Genomic DNA, 13085 nt, shown 5'->3' on the forward strand with positions numbered 1-13085 from the left:
TATTGGCCCCCCTTTTATTTTTTGAGATGGAGTCTTGCTTTGTCACCCAGGCTGGAGTGTAGTGGCACGATCTCGACTCACTGCAACCTCTGCCTCCTGGGCTCAAGTGATTCTCCTGCTTCAGCCTCCTGAGTAGCTGGGACTATGGGCACCTGCCACCACACCTGGCTAATTTTTTGTATTTTTAGTAGAGACAGGGTTTCACCGTGTTAGCCAGGATGGTCTCCATCTCCTGACCTCGTGATCCGCTCGCCTCGGCCTCTCGAAGTGCTGGGATTGCAGGCGTGAGCCACTGCGCCCAGCTAGCCCATTTTTTTTTTTTTTTAATAACCTCATGAGGTAGGTATGATGGCTATTGCCATTCCCAGTGGCTCACACCTGTAATCCCAGCACTTTGGGAGGCCAAGGCGGGCAGATCACGAGGTCAGGAGATTGAGACCATCCTGGCCAATATGGTGAAACCCCATCTCTACTAAAAATAATACAAAAATTAGCTGGATGCGGTGGCGTGTGCCTGTAATCCCAGCTACTCGGGAGGCTGAAGCAGAAGAATCGCTTGAATCTGGAAGTCGGAGGTTGCAGTGAGCCGAGATCATGCCACTGCACTCCAGTCTGGCAGTGTGGGCAACAGACTGAGACTCTGTCTCAAAAAAAAAAAGGTGGAGGGAACTGAGGCCTGGGAATATTACGTGATTGTCTAAGTTGCACAGCTAGTCAGTGTTTGAATCCAGGCAACCCGACTTCAGACCCTATACTTCAGATCCACTCTGACTTCACTGTCTTCTAGACGCTCTAGAAGAGCAGGGCTCTGTCGTTCACCTATACTCGTTACCCTGTGCCATCTGGATGTAGAGTAGACACTCCCTAAATGCATGCGCTACGGAACGCCCTCATTCCCTGTTCTGTGCCTCGTTTATGTCACTCTCCCCCAGCATCGTGGCAGGAGGTGGAGGCAGGGGTCAGTGCTCTGAATGTGAACTCAGACAGCTTGGGCTTCAGATTTCAGCCACTTTCCAACCATCAATTACCTTGTCCAGGTTTCTCTCTTAAGCTACAGTTTCACCCTAAAAAAATGGCGATAAATCATTGTGCCCACCTCCTGGAGCTCATATGATGAATACATAAAATTTTGTGAGTCAATGCTTTAGTCCTATACTTAACGCATAGAAAATGGTAAACTAACAATAACATCCCCCCCCCCACCCCATTGGCTCTATCATCTAACTTTGTCCATTCTTTCTGGCCCCTTTCAAGGTGTATGTGCCCTCTGGCACTTGTGTAACGTCTTCGGCTTATAACGAATTGATACTTGTTCCTGTTTGACCATAGATTAGCTGTGTGACTTTGAGCAAGTTACTACATTTTACAAGCCCAAGATGTATCATGGTGATCACGAAGGGTTCTTTGGGGACTGAAGGAGGAATATGTGTATCATGGTAAGCACTGAGTCCATTTTAGTTTGTTTGTCTTCTTCCTTCCCTCATCACCAACTTCCCTCCACTGACAAACGGGCCCTCCATAAAAGCTCATTGATAGACTCAATACCTCACTTAGAAGAAAGGGAGGTTCCTATCTTATGGGATAGCCTGGGTTGTAGTCAGTTCGCAGGAACTCTAGAAAGTTGTAGAGTCCTGCCCTGTATGGTTTTTTTTTTGTTGTTGTTGTTGTTTTGCTTTGTTTTTTGTTTGTTTGTTTGCCTTTTTGAGATATACTCTTAGTGGTAGTTCTAAGCATGGCCAGACCTTACAACATTCATACAATTTTGACATCCTCTGAGCTCATCCATTCAGCAAATAATTCTTGAGTTATCTCCTCTGTCCCAAGAACTGTTGTAGCTGTTGGCGGCATGATGGAGACCAAAACAGTCCTGGTTTTTGTTTACATGGGGCTTTGTTGTTGGGAGACAGACACCAGCCATCCATAAACTACATAGCGAGATGTGCTAGGAAGGGAAATGAAAGGTATCCCGAGATATGAAATAAGGGGGATTTAGAGTTGAGGGCCAGGGAAGTATTCCCAGTGAAAAGGACGTGTGAGCAGAGATCTGAGGGCCCAGGAGGAGTACCCAGGTACAGAGACAGTGGAATACCTTCAGATTTAATCATCACTCCTTTTCTTTTAATGTAATATACTATTTAGTATTTTATTAAGCTTGGATGATGACAGATGATAATTATTCTTAAAATCTGGAGGCACCCAAATATGCTGTCACTGGCTGCTTTTATCTCACTATAAATAGTACGTGTGTTGGACTGGGTGAGGGAGGCTGAATTGTATTTAAGCACAACCGGTGCACTGTTTTTTTTTTTTAATTATACTTGGGGCCAGTTCTGTCAGTAAAGCCCATCCAGGCACTTTGTCACATTATAGATAGCATTGCCTGGGCTTGCCTGCCCAGGGCAGGTGCTTTTTATTTTAATTTGTATTACGTGTATTTGCTCTGAAAGTTGTTTTTGTTGAAACTTGAAAAGCCAGGTGCTTGCAGCTAGAGAATGGGCAGACTTATTGGAAATTTGCTGAACAAGGTTTGTTACCATGAAGTAGTGACACCCTCAGCCAAGTGTAATGGGCTATGTAGAAAACTGTCCATCAAAACCCCCAGTATGATGACCACTATGGAACTGGCCTTCTCTTTCAGGACCGGTATTTCCTGAAGCGTTATAGCAGGGTCTCTCAAAGTGATGCACCTGGGATAGTAAGAGGTTACATTGTAAGAGACACAAACATGACAGGGAACTACTCTGTCACTGATGGTGCCAGCACCTTGCTGTCCAGTCTGTCTGATGAGGTCAAGGGAAGATTCTCTCTGTAGCTGTCATTTTTCCAGCACCTTTTATTTGCAAATTTTTCTTTGAACATGAAGAAGCAGGCCCCGGGAGACAGTTCCATCTAGCTAACTTTGCTTTCCTTTCATATTTATATTCATGTTATTTATTTGTTTATTGAGAGGGAGTCTTACTTTGTTGCCCTGGCTGGAGTACAATGATGCGATCTTGGCTCACTGCAACCTCCGCCTCCTGGATTCAAGCAATTCTCCTGCCTCAGACTCCCAAGTAGCTGGGATTGCAGGTGTCCATGCCACCATGCCTGGCTACTTTTTATATTTTTAGTAGAGATGGGGTTTCACCATGTTGGCCAGTCTGGTCTTGAACTCTTGACCGCAAGTGATCTGCCTGCCTCAGCCTCCCAAAGTGTGTACTCATGATATTTCTATTTATGGCATGTGACACATATTTATAGCATTGACTTAAAGATTCTTATAAAAATGAAATTAAAAATGAATTGATTTATTAAATAAGTAAATAATAGTAGACATGACACTCAGATTTGGTAAAATCATGAGGGTAGTACTTGAATGACTGAAGTTTGAGAATACTGCCTTGGCGTAATGTGGATTTTTTTTCTTCCACTGTCTGGTATTTAGTTTCTGTTTCTGAGGACCTACTAAAAATTGGTTGTTAAAATCTGATAACACAATAATACACTACTTCTTACCCACTATTATGGCTATACTAAAAACGATGGATGATAACTAGTGTTGGTGAAGATGTGAAGAAATTGGAACCTTCATAAATTGCTGGCAGGAATGTAACATGGTGCAGCTCCACTGGGGAACAATTTGGCAGTTCCTCAAAATCTTAAAGAGTTACCACATGACTCAAGAGTTCCACTCCTAGATATAACCCCAGGAGAACTGGGAACGTACATTCACCTAAAAACCTATACATGAGTGTTCATAGCAACCTTATTTGTAATAGCCGAAAAGAGGGAACAAACCTAAGTGTCTATCAACTGATGAATGGATAAAAATGTAGTATATCTATACAGTAGAATATTAGTCAGCCACGAAGAGGACTGAGGTACTGGTGCAGGCTACAACATAGATAAACCTTGATCATCTGATGATATATGAAATAAGACAAAGATAAAAGGTTGCATATTGTATGAAATGATTTATATGAAATGTTCAGAACAGGCAAATCATAGAGATAGAAAGTAGATTCGTTCTCAGCACTTTGGGAGGCCAAGGCAGGTGGATTTCCTGAACTTAGGAGTTTGAGACCAGCCTGGGCAACATGGTGAAACCCTGTCTCTACAAATACAAAAATTAGCTGGGCATGGTGGCATGCATCTGTAGTCCCAGCTACTTGGGAGGCTGAAGGCAGGAGGATTGCTCGAACCTGGGAGGCGGAGGCTGCGGTAAGCTGAGATCGAACCACTGTACTCCTTCCAGCCTGGGCAAAGGAGTGAGACCCTGTATCAAAAAAAAAAAAAAAGAAAAAAAGAAAAAGAAAAAGAAAGCAGTTTCTTGATTACAGGGGTTGGGAGAATAGGAAATAAAGAATGATGTCTCATGAGTAGGGTGTTTCTTTTTGGGGTGATGGAAATGTTATCAAATTACAATTGACCCTTGAACAACATAGGTTTGAACTTCACAGGTCCACTTATAAGTAGATTTTTTTTTCAGTAAATATATTGGAAATTTTTTTGGAGATTTGCAACAATCTGAAAAAACTCTATAGTCTCAAAATACCAAAACAATTAAGAAAAAGATAGGTATGTCATGAATGCATAAAATATATGTAGATATAAATCTGTGTGTTAATAGACTTTACGTTATCCGTAAAACTTCTGGTCAACAGTAGGCTATTAGTAGTTAAGTTTTGGGAAAGTCAAATGTTACACGTGGATTTTTTACTATGAGGGGGTAGGCATGCCTAACCCCAAGTTAGTTCAAGGGTCAGCTGTAGATAGTGGTGATTGTTGCATAACCTTGTGAAAATACTAAAACCCACTGAATCGTACACTTTACAAGAGCAAATTTTATGGTTTGTGAATTACATCTTAATAAGAAAGATCTGGTAGCAAAAGAACACATGACTGGTGATAGAAGGCTTTTTGTGGAGGTATTGTCTAGCGTTGCCAGTGGAAGGGGACTGGTGGCATTGTCCCATTGTTTAATAGGATGGTGCTTTTCCCAGTGGTGCCCGTGTAGCTTTTGGTGCCAAAATCCTATTGTAGGCTGACATTAGCAAGCTCCAACGAGCTGGACAAAGCGTAATATTAGGTTTTTATCATCACAGTAGCACTCTGAGATCTCTGGATTATTCATATATTTATTATTCATATGTGATGGTGCTGAGGGAGGAGGACTTAAAGTTGGGTGGTAGAGTAGGGAGCTGAACCCTGGTCTTTATACTTTCTTTCTACTATTATTTGTAAACAAACTGTCACACACTTGAGAGGTAGCCAATCAGTTGCAAAATGGTGTTGACGATGAGAAAGTTCACTCTTGCCAGATTAACTCGCTTATTTAAGGATTTATGCTAGTGAACTTTTTCTTTGATGCCACTATCAATATTGACTCAAGATGTCATTTACAGCAATAATAAAGTACTCTTTAATTTGCAAAGAACTGTCAAACACAGTACTTCTTCCTTCCTTCCTTCCTTCCTTCCTTCCTTCCTTCCTTCCTTCCTTCCTTCCTTCCTTTCTTTCTTTCTTTTCTTTCTTTTCTTTCTTTTCTTTCTTTTCTTTCTTTTCTTTCTTTTCTTCGAGATTTATTTAGAGATGAGGCCTTGCTCTGTTGGCCAGGCTGGAGTGCCAACTGCAGCCTTAGCTCACTCTTAGCTCACTGCAGCCTCTAAGTCCTGGGCTCAAGCGATCCTCCCACTTTAGCCTCCCAAAGTGCTGGGATTACAGGCATGAGCCACCATGCCCACCCTATCTTAGTTTAAAGCTGAGGAAACTGAAGTCTAGGGATTAAGCAACTTCTCTACATATATAGGAAATTAAGAAGTCAAGCTCGCTCTTAAGCCCAAGTTGTATGACTTTGTGTCCGCTCTATTTGAGTTTTTCCATAATGCCTTCCTTTTGCTTTGGTGTGTGGTGAGGCATTCGTTCTTCATTCATTCAGTAGTTACTTACTAAGTGCCTCCTATCAGCAAGAATCTGTTCTAGGAGCTGGAGATAATACTGCAGGTAATAAGAAAGAGGAGATCCCTAATTCTACGGTGCAGACGTTTTAGAGGAGGTGACAGACAGGAAGCCATTATCCTAGTAGAGTCGGTAATTTCAAAAAGTGTTGTCTTCAGAAGAAAAAGATTTAAAAGGCGGTATGATAGAAGGGACTGTGATACACAGGTGGACTTTTTTAGGTTAGATGGTCACGGTGTGTGTGTGTGTGTGCATGTAAAATATATATGGGCCAGGTGCAGTGGCTCACGCCTATAATCCCAGCACTTTGGGAGGTCAAGGAGGGTGGATCCTTGAGGCCAAGAGTTTGAGACCAGCCTGGCCAACATGATGAAACCTCTTTTCTACTAAAAATACAAAAATTAGTTGTGTGTGGTGGTTCGTGCCTGAATCCTGGTGACTCGGGATGCTGAGGCAGGAGAGTCACTTGAACCTGGGAGTCAGAGCCTGCATTGGGCCAAGATCGAGCCACTGCACTCCAGCCTGGGTGACAGGATGAGACCCTGTCTCAAAACAAAACAAAACAAAACCAAAACAAAACAAAAAACGGGTGTGGTGGCTCACACCTGTAATCCCAGCACTTTGGGAGGCCAAGGTGGGTGGATCACCTGAGGTCAGGAGTTTGAGACCAGCCTGGCCAACATGGCGAAACCTCATCTCTACTAAGAGTGCAAAAATTAGCCAGGCGTGGTGGCAGGCGCCTGTAATCCCAGCTACTTAGGAGGCTGAGGCAGGATACTTGCTTGAACCTGGGAGGCGGAGGTTGCAGGGAGCCGAGATCGCGCCATTGCACTCAAGCCTGGGCAACACGAGCGAGATTCCATCTCAAAACAATCAAATATATACATATATATATACACACACACACACATATATATATATGCATGCATATATATTTATAATGGGCCTAACCACATACTTTACATACTTATATGGTATATGTATATAAGTAACATATGAAAACAAACTTGAAATGAAATACTTCTTTTTCAATAGAAGACTGTCATTCTAATGTGTGATTTTCCCATCAAGGCATAAGCCTTGTGCAAAATCACTTCAAGGAGTTACCTCTTAGGAATATGACCTCTGCTTCTTGCTTAAGTCACTAAACAGCTGTGACGATCGTAAGGAGAAGATGGCATCTCCAGTTGTTGATGCTCTTCAGGACCACCTGTTGACAGTGTGTATCATGAGAACCCCTGAAGGCATCTGTAAGCCCTACACGGGGGAGTGTTACATAGTTGTAGCATCTAGTAGATGCATATGTCCTGGCTAAATAAATACAAGTTGGTTCAGATGGAATGAATTCTTTGTTTTGGGGAAAATGTCATTCTTTTAGGACTGCCAAGCAGAAAGCTTTTATATAATTGGCAGCGCTGTGCCTCTCCAAAACATGAAACGGGTCATGAGGGATGGAGGTGATTTAAGTATCCCTGACTCCCGACGGGTATCTGGGGAGGATGCGGTGGGTGGTTCCATGGGAAAGGTCTCAGTAACTGCTGTTTCACTTAAAGACTGCTCTTGGGAATGGCTGTGGAAGCCATTTGAGGGCTCTAACTGGAAACAGAGTGGCCTTCTAATCTGCTTTTCATCTTCCCCAAAGTTTGACCTTCCTCTTTGCTGCCTCGTGCCTGCCTGTCCTGTTTGTTTTCTCTTTGCTTAGCTCTTTCCCTTGGAGTGGCACTCCCATATTTTCTTCTCTTCCATAAAAAAATACAAGTAGGCCGGGCTCACTCCTGTAATCCCAGCACTATGGGAGGCTGAGGTGGGTGGATCACTTGAGCCCAGGAGTTTGAGCCAGCCTGGGCAACATATCGAATTCCTGTCTCTACAGAAAAATGCAAAAAAAATTATCTGGGTATGATGGTGTGTAATGTAGTCCCAGCTACTTGGGAGGTTGAGGCAGAAGGATCGTTTGAGCCTGGGAGGTGGAGGCTGCAGTGAGCCATGATTGCGCCACTGCACTCTAGCCTGAGTGACAGAGCTAGACCCTGTCTCAAAAACAAAACAAACACTGAAAAAGCAATTGGAGGACAATAGCTCAAGAGGTCTTTTTAACTCCTCCTTCTGTTCCCCCCATCCCCCCATCCCCAACATGTTTTCTGTAAGGGATCACCTAGCTGTTTCCGTAAGGGCCAAGGCTGGGTCCTGGACTCTGGGAGTATGAACCCTCAGGTTTTACAATATTTCCAATATTTTGCCGGTATTGCTGCTCATGCATGTGCGTGTTTCTGTGGGGCAGGCACTTCCTTTGTTTTTGTTTGTGTGGTGAAACACAAGTCAGTACATGAGCCGAGGGAACTGGCCTTTCTCTACTTACGAGCCACTAGTCAGATATTTTGTTTCTGGAGCCCTTAGGATATACAGGTACATGGTGACCTGTGGTGACAACTACTTGACATTCTCTTTCTCTAGTACTGTTTCTCTCTCTCTGCTTTTGTCTATTTCTGAAATGTGAATGGCGCCCAGAAAACTTGAAGTACACAGCCTAAAGTACCATATTTTTATTTGGTCCCAGAAAGCGGTAACTTGCCCTTTTCTAAAGTTTTTTCAAAATAAATTGGAACATATAGGTAGAGAGTTTGTGAATTCTACAAGTGTTTCATCCTTTGGAGACAGTCGATTGCATATGGCCGCTTAGGTCCCTACTGGCCTGGGGGGCCAGTTTCTAGAGATACATTCAAATACGAAAGAGCTAGGAAAGAATTCCATCCAGATTTCCTGGAAAAAATCTACAGAATCCCTCTCAGCTGTATTGTTGAGTGTTATTTAGAAACTTGGGCTACCCAACTCATCACATACTGGCTTTTGATAATGTCTTTAAGTTAAAAGTATTTTCTCGTCTGACCCATTCAGGTGGGAGAGCCATTTATATTTACATGGCCATGAAAATTTCTGATGGCAGTCACAGACAGTAAGCTAAGTTAGCTTAAATGATGTGTATAATTTCCTGTTATATAAAACTGTACTTTCCAGAGATCAGCTAAAGAGACATCTGTGAACGTTTCTGTGTTGGAGGATGGGGGTAGCATCTGGCAGTGAGGATGTGAGTCCCCCGGTGTGAGCCGGGCTCGGTGAGGCTGTGAGCAAGTTACCTCCTTCTGGGTGCCTCAGTTCCTCAGCTCCAGGTGAGACAGTTATAGTACACATATGAGGGGATGCTAGGAGACTTAAGGGGTTATATATATATTAAGTCTTAGAGTACCTGCCATACAGAAAGCAGTACCTGTTTTCTGTAATTAGATGTGTAATTTTATATGTTCATTTTCCCAAATTTTTGTTGATCCTTTTGAATATTAGAGGAAATTTTGAGTTCTTCTTAACCATATTTGGTAACATAGATCGACCCTATTGTCTTTTGCATTAAAGACTTTAGAATTTTATTTAAGCTGTCAATTTTACAGATCTGAAGATGGAAACTCTTGTATTTATTCACCAAATACAGACCACTTTTTTTTTTTTTTTTTTTGAGACGGAGTCTCACTCGGTCTCCCAGGCTGGAGTGCAGTGGCACAATCTTGGCTCACTGCAACCTCCGCCTCCCAGGTTCAAGCGATTCTCCTGCCTCAGCCTCCCAAGTAGCTGTGATTACAGGCGCCTGTCACCATTACAGGCGCCTGCCACCATTCCGGCTAATTTTTTGTATCTTTAGTAGAGACGGGGTTTCACCATGTTGACCAGGCTGGTCTCAAACTCCTGACCTCTTGATCTGCCCACCTTGGCTTCCCAAAGTGCTGGGATTACAGGTGTGAGCCACAGCGCCTGGCCCACAGACCACTTTGAAGTTTTCCCCTGCCCTCTCCCTCCCGTGCCATGACGTCACTCTTGAGAGTGCAACTGGTAGCCTGGGCTTTATGGCTCACTGAGGCCTTTGACTTTCTTTTTTTCTTTTTTCTTTTATTTTCTTTTTTTTTTTTTTTTTTAATAGACAGAGTCTTGCTCTGTCACCAGGCTGGAGTGCAGCGGTGTGATCTCGGCTCACTGCAACCTTCGCCTCCTGGGTTCAAGCGATTCCCCTGCCTCAGCCTCCCGAGTAGCTGGGATTACAGGTGTGCACCACCACACATGGCTAATTTTTTGTATTTTAGTAGAGACGGGGTTTCACCATGTTGGTCAGGACGGTCTCCTGACCTCATGATCCACCCACTTCGGCCTCCCAAAGTGCTGGAATTACAGGCGTGAGTCACTGCGCCCAGCCCAGGCCTTTAACTTTCTTTAGTGTGCTTCTTAAATCCACGATGTATATTGTATGTTAGTGTGAATGTTTCCGAGAGTAGAATTTTTTTTCTTTTGAGAACCTCAGTGGCATTGCCTGCTCTTGCCGTCTGTGGGAAGGACAGCAGAGGGGGCATTGCTGTCCCTGCTGTGACAACGTGCAGTGATCACAGGGAGGCTTTTACCCTCCACCCTAACGTTCAGTCCCAGCTGAGCCAATCCAGGATCTGGTTTTCTGTGTATCAGATGCACGATGCACACAACTCTGTTTTATTAAGCATGAAACAAAATCAAGAAGTGTAACAGTGCTTTACACTTCTTCTCTAATTCTGGCCTTGTATGATCTTATAATATATTAACCTCGGAAACACGACTTTTGCACATGTCAGTTAACTGTACACAAATAGTGCCAATTCCTGCCCTGTTGATGGGAGCTGGCTTTGCTATTAGAGAACTTTCTGCTATCAGGGGTTTGTCATGAAGGTGGTGCCTGATTAGTTTGAAGATGGGAAAAAAGATAGCACTTTAAGACATACAGATTCATAGCAACGCAGGGCCAGTGGGAACCACAGGGTCACCTTTCCAGCCCCTGCATTTTACCCAGTGGTGAAGAGGCCAAGTGATCCGATTGAGGTCACTTAGCTCAGGAGAGCCAGAGCTACGGGCCTAGATACTCTTCCTCCAGCACGGCAAAAAGGTGACTCTGTAAGATGAGAGGGCCCTAGAGATTCATGTCACGCAGCATAGGATCTGGGGAATGTTGTCTTGGCCCCTGGAGTGTAGTAAAACCTGGGTTTTCTGGAGAACAAGAGAAAGCTTCAGTTAAGTCATTCTGGTAACCAGGGCTGATATCCCATGAAGCCACGAGCATAGCAAACTTGTGGGAATTTTGTATTGAAGAACTTGAAGGATTCATCCTTCCCCTGCTGTACTGCAGGCTGTAGGATTGGGATCTTCTCTTTCTCATGTCCCACGGTGAGTACCCCCAGCCCATGTGCCAGGGAGTTGCATAAATATTTGGTGATGTGTGTATGAAAGAAAGGTGAGAAGGTGAGGGTCAGACAGGTTCACCCGAAAGAATACTGACAGGGTGGGGGGAAATTACACAACTTTATTGATTTACACGTTTCCAAACTGCTGTCTTCAACCTCAGCTGAACTTTTCCTTCATTTTTTTCTCTTTCATTCAACGAATCCCGAAGTGCTTCCTTTGTGCTGGGCAATGCAGGTGGCGAAATGGTAAATAATGTGGCCATGCATGGTCCCGGCCCTCTGTGGCAGGAGGCAGGGGGCTCGCGGCAGCATAACAAACACAGAAATAGTCACAGGTTTGGAAAGGCTTGTGGAGGGCACAGCGAATAATGGAGTGCTGGGTTCCTTCAGATACGGTGGTCATCTGAAGCCTCCCTGCGGATGTGAAGGGAGCTGACCCTGAGCCATAGGAGGTGAGAACATTCGAGGTAGACAGAACCTCACAGGGAAAGGCCTCGAGATAGGAGCTCGAGGTGCTTGGCCAGCATCCAGCATAGTGGTTAGGGGAGCATGTGGCCAGAGATGCGTCCAGGAAGATTACACTGGACTTTTTTGGCTGTAGATTTGATCCCAAGTGCAGTGGGAAGCCAGCGGGGCTTGGAGCAAGGGAAGGGCATTGAAGTTGTGTGTTAAGAAGGCTTTAAGGAACCTCAAAAACATGATACTAAGTGAAAGAAGCCAATTACGCAAAACCACATGCTATATGATTCTGTTTATGTGAAATGTGCAGAATCCATTATGTGAAACATCCAGGCAAATCCATAGAGACAGAAAATAGATGAATAGTTGTTCAGGGCTGAGTGTCAGACAGGTTCACCCAAGAGAATACTGAGAGGGTGGGGGGAAATTATACAACTTTATTGTATAATTTCGGGGGGAGGGACTTCTAATGAGTACAGAATTTTCTTTGGTGGGGGGTGTTAAAAATTCTAAAATTGATTGTGGTTAGGGTTGCACAGCTCTGTGGATACTCTAAAATCCACTGAATTGTTACTTTAAATAGGTGAATTGTATGGTATATGCATTATGTCTCAATAAAGCTGCTATTAAAACATTTTAGAAAGACTTTAATGCTGCCTGGCAAACCTGCTCCATTGTCCCAGGCGGCTGTCCCCAGCTGTTTCGGCCCTTTTCCAGCCTCCTTGTATTGGAGCACCCCCTCCTGCTCCAACTCCTGCCACTTCAGGAAGTAAAAGGCATCGGTTGAGGATAATGTCAGATTCCTGCCATCAAAGCTCCAAATCTCCCAAGCCGATGCTGGGTTCATGCTCTCCTTTCACAGTTCTGGGAAATGACTTTAAATCGTGACTCTGCCTATTATTGGTTGTGCGACTTTAGGCCAGTTACTTACAAGCTGAGCCCCAGTTTCTTTCATTTTTTAAATAATAGCGCTTACTGTATACCTGGCAATTTTTATAAGTGCTTTAAGAATATTAACTCATTTACACATTTTAACACATTTAATCATCCAGTTAATCCCATGAGGTGTGGGGACTGCTCTCCTCTCCATTTTGTAGATAAGGAAAGTGAGGCACAGAGAGGTTAAGTAACTTGCACAAGGTCACACAGCTGGGAAGTGGTAGAGCTGAATCCAGGCCGTCTGGCTCCACAGGCCATACTGTTTCTCCTGGCCTGTATAGCTGGCGTAGAGCTTCTTCTTGCTTGGTTTACGATTGTTTAATCTTCAGCTACTTGAACAGCAACTGTAAATTATGCCATTTCCACAATGCATTGCATGGTGCCAAAAACATAGTAAGTACTCAGTAATAGAAGGTCTGCACATTAACATACTTAATTGTCTTCCCCTCCACTTATTTCTTCATTGACCACCTCAGAACCCACAGGGATGTACGTTTGCCCAGT

At 43.8% G+C, this 13085-nt stretch overlaps 1 protein-coding gene across 3 annotated transcripts in view; it reads left to right on the forward strand.

Annotated features, from left to right (window-relative positions):
• CNKSR3 (CNKSR family member 3) overlaps positions 1-13085 on the forward strand; it is a 112640-nt gene that overhangs the window by 36024 nt on the left and 63531 nt on the right. The window contains exon 1 of one of the 3 annotated variants that reach the window (XM_050786792.1): positions 388-1436. The exons of the other annotated variants lie outside the window; for them this stretch is intronic. The gene's annotated coding sequence lies outside the window, so the exon portion shown is untranslated. Of the gene's footprint in view, positions 1-387; positions 1437-13085 lie in introns of those variants that run through there. 3 annotated transcript variants of the gene reach the window in all.

Source organism: Macaca thibetana, chromosome 4 (genome assembly GCF_024542745.1).
Source record: "Macaca thibetana thibetana isolate TM-01 chromosome 4, ASM2454274v1, whole genome shotgun sequence".
Classification (NCBI taxonomy): Eukaryota; Metazoa; Chordata; class Mammalia; order Primates; family Cercopithecidae; genus Macaca; species Macaca thibetana.